This window comes from Triticum dicoccoides, chromosome 1A, assembly GCF_002162155.2.
Source record: "Triticum dicoccoides isolate Atlit2015 ecotype Zavitan chromosome 1A, WEW_v2.0, whole genome shotgun sequence".
Lineage (NCBI taxonomy): Eukaryota > Viridiplantae > Streptophyta > Magnoliopsida > Poales > Poaceae > Triticum > Triticum dicoccoides.
This window is the reverse complement of record NC_041380.1, coordinates 273033247-273037257: the sequence shown is the minus strand read 5'-3', so window position 1 is coordinate 273037257 and position 4011 is coordinate 273033247. Positions and strand designations below refer to the sequence as shown.

The window sequence follows — 4011 nt, the reverse complement described above, 5'->3', positions numbered from 1 at the left end:
TTGGTGATGCGTAGAAAATTTTGAAATTCTGGTACGTTCCCCAACACCAAGGCGGCGATGCAATCCAAGAGCTCGTTTAGGAAAGAGAGCTCCATTGGATCCATCTGCTCGGCAAATTCCGAGCCAATGTGGAGGCTGTTTTCGATGGCCCGAGAAGTCATCGTCGATGCAGCGGCCGAACGGGCGGTCATGATGAAACTGCCTAGCCGGAGAGTTTGGCCGACAGCCAGGGCTCCCCCGGCGGTAATCTTGTTTTTGACGACAAGACGAGGCATCCTCCCTTACGATGACGGCATAGTGAAACTCTCAATGAAAACATCAATGTCGGTGTCAAAACCGACGGATCTCGGGTAGGGGGTCCCGAACTATGCGTCTAAAGCGGATGGTAACAGGAGGCAGGGGACACGATGTTTAACCAAGTTCGGTCCCTCTTGATGGAGGTAATACCCTACGTCCTGCTTGATTGTTCTTGATAACTAGTGGACCCGTTGCGCCAAATGGCGCAGAGGCACACTAAACCCATGTTCGCGATGAAACAAAATATCCATGGTTTGAGGGTTTAGGATTTAGAGATGTATATACACATTTTAATTTAATAACACAAAGCCGCATTTAAAACAAAATATATATTTTAGTTAGTTTAGCTGTAGGAAAGTACATATGATAATAAAAATGGTGTCTTGTTGTGCACAATGAGAGATATATATATACACATTCTAATTTGGTTGGTTGAAGAATACCACAGCCTAATCCTTGGGCACCAAGACGTCACGAGGAAAGAAACCCTGAAATGCCACTCCTTAGCCACACGAACGTGTCTGGATATAAGCCATAGCCACGAAAGGGCCTAATGGGCAGAAGCAAAAACACGAATGGGCCAGATCCCTAAACGCCGTGAGAAAAGGAAGACCACCAGAGTCTAAATTAGGAAAAAAAAACTAACAAATAGGGGCAGAGGTGGCCAAAAAAGGTAACCAAAAATATCTATCTCAAGAAGAAGAAATCGTGTGTAGGCTATGGAGCAGCATATCACGCATAGAAAGACAAACCACAGTCAAACAACACATGCACAATAAGCTAGAGTTCACTTCATAATATACGGGGGTTTTTGTTTTTGCTTTGCTTTGAGATAGCTACCTGAGCAGCCAAAGACTCTAGTTTTAGAGCATGCTTAATAAGGAGCATTCAGTTCACTGGTTACATAAATCCTGGTCGTGGCTTTGTTCATGCAAGTAGCAGACGCATTAAGAGACTCTCTTGAAGCTGGTCAAAGAGCATTGTAGCGGAGCATTGTTGATGGTGAGCCTAGTTGCATGAAGGACCATTTTCCTCTTGAGATGTCAGTCGAGGAGAAGCTAATATTATAGGATAGGTAACCTACAGTGAAACACAGGACAGAACACAAAGTTAAAGCATGCTTATGGCAGATGAATTTAGGAACAACACATGAGAACATATCTGGGTTGTACCTATAGGTAATTAATCTCTGCATAGCTGGCGCAGAGTAGTCACTGCCTTGATTTCTTTAATATGCCTTCCAGTAGTAGAGCTCCTTTTTTAGAAGTTATTCTGGTTAGAGATGAACAATCGCTATGTCTATTTAGGCTTAAAAATGCAGAGGTAGACACACAGTATAAGAATTGGCACCTTTTGTTTTCGGTCTTGGTCATCTAACACTGGTCAGCCTTATCATTCTTTCCTTCAACAGTTGCTGAAATAGCTTCAGCCTTATCATCAGACTACTCCTGTTGCACCTAGAAAACCAAGTGGTTTGGTAACAGAGCAAGATGAGATATTAATATCCAAAGGACTGGCTCGAGCACGTTTTAGCTCACTCAATCAGCTAGACAGCTTCGAATAGAATTTCTTTATGCCCATATATATATTTGTATCTCCGTAAAACATGCCACACTAAGTTTTCTTCCTCATGTGAGATAAGAATTTGATTGTACAATTGTGCAATCGAGAACGGCATGAGAGAAAGCTATATCAACACAGCAGCTATCTTTTGGTGTACAATTGAGTTGCTTTCATATGAGATCTAAAATATGTGCATTCACATGTGTTTATATGAGTTGTAGAAAGAAACTTTACCTAAGAAGAAGGACCCAATAATCATATTTTCACAAAAGCACAATTAGGGATTACAGAGGATTTTACCCTTGAAGCGGACATGTTCTTTGGTTCGCTCTTTGCTTCTCAGGGATTACACTAAGCATCTCCTTAGCTTCCTGTTGCTCACCTTGCAGGGCATCACTGGTGTACTTTCCCGACCGCTCCTTCTTCTCTAGCACCATTCACTTCAATCTACTTCTCATCAGTGAGCAGCACATGTGAGACAAACTCTCTCATCATTTTCAGTGATTGTTCCAATAGAATCCTGCGTGCACAATTATACAAAAGAGTCAATGTAACCACAATATTACACGGCAAAGGGGATTGAACTTAATAATAACTGATGACCCACCAACTTGCAACCTTCAAAATCCAGCTTCAGCTGCAGCCTCTGTACACTTTGCTTGAAGTTATCTTGCATACTCACTTCCTGAAACAAGCCTAAAATGGTCACCAGAAGATAATAATTGTGAGCATTTGTATCTTTTTCTGCCGCAAGCTTGGCAGTGTTTTTCCTAGGCTTGCTACATGCCCAAGAACATAGAACAACACGTACTTCCATAATTCAGATTGAATTTGTTTATCCTGATAGTCTTTTAGATCTCTGAAAAACCGTGGAACTGTAAACAGTCAGATCAAGTAACTGTCTTCTCCTAATTCCATAGCGAGGTGATCCAATTCGTTTGGACAGTCAGACAACAAATTCTGTATAACAATAAAGATCTTAGGGCCTTTAGGTGTTTGTTCTGTTGATCTATAGATGCAGTGAGATTCCTCAGGGGAACATCCAACTTTGAAGCACGGTCAGTTCTAAAAATTAGATTCACCACCGGCCTAGTTGCAGCACCTAGCTTTATCTCCTCTTGCTATTTCTGAATGCAGTGTTGTATTACTACGACTACCGTTTAGATTGGCCGAAACAAAGAAAAGCTAAGAACCAGACTAAAATATAAAATTATCATGTGTTTTTAGGCAAAGATAAACATGAACATCAGATACCAATCTTAACTCATATTTTTCTGTCTGGAATCAAAAATTGAACCAGGCTGAATGACAAGTAGTTTCATTTACATTTACAAATCAATAAAGAAAAGAAAAGAAAAACATAGCCATAAGAAAGAAGAAAATACAAGATGTGTACGTGTTTCTTTTACGTTTACAAATAAAAAAATTGTAGGATAGTAATCTGCTAAGGGCAGAAAAAACATGACAGCAGAAGAAGCAACAAAATTTATACATGGCAGAGGTGCAAATTTAGTGAGCATTGGCAACTAACCAGGTAATGGAGGGAACATGCTTCCTCTTCTCCATTGAATCCATCACCATACGGCTAGGTGAGGAGCCACCGCTTGCATCTTCCGCCTTCGTTGGGCGAGAGGAGAGGAAGCGCACATCAATTTCGTCTGTCTTATTCACCGAGCGATGCCGGGCGAGGGGGTGAATGGATCCGACCTTCCCTAATGAGAGCAGAGTAGCAGCGAAGGGGGACGAACTCCGGAGGCGCTCCGGGCACCGCGAAGCTGGTCGGCTGCGCGGACATAAACGGCGGCGACTACGCACCCGGTCCAGAGAAAGGAAGGAGAAGAGGAGGTGGGCGGCGCGAGAGGAGCCTCATGGTCGAGGGAGAAGAGGAGGCGGCTGGGAGAGGACGCCCGAACCGTCTTACGTCTAGTGTTCTGGGCGGTTTAAAGTGGACGACGCTGATGTGCGGGACCAGAAGGGAACAGGGGCCACCAGCCAGAGGGCGAAACATGGAGCGATGGTCACGGACGGCTCACAAAAAAAGACAAGACGTGACGCGGCATGGTCGCATGGAGTAGGCCACAACCCACGATGCAGAATTCAGCCCCGGTTCTCTCTCCAAAAGCCGGATGGGACGCAAAAGCAGGAAGAGCT

General features: G+C 43.6%; 1 long non-coding RNA gene across 3 annotated transcripts; it reads right to left on the bottom strand.

The window, feature by feature from the left end:
- Positions 1–1054: 1054 nt before the first annotated feature.
- On the bottom strand, positions 1055–3751 carry LOC119268652. 3 transcript variants are annotated; one of them, XR_005133249.1, is made up of 6 exons: positions 3392–3751; positions 2468–2556; positions 2161–2380; positions 1648–1754; positions 1470–1552; positions 1055–1377 (listed from the first exon to the last, which is right to left on the bottom strand). It is a non-coding gene; the product is annotated as an uncharacterized LOC119268652 (long non-coding RNA). The 3 variants fall into 3 exon arrangements; XR_005133250.1 differs by having other exon boundaries at positions 2468–2541; XR_005133248.1 differs by having other exon boundaries at positions 2468–2545; positions 3392–3747.
- Positions 3752–4011: the final 260 nt, after the last annotated feature.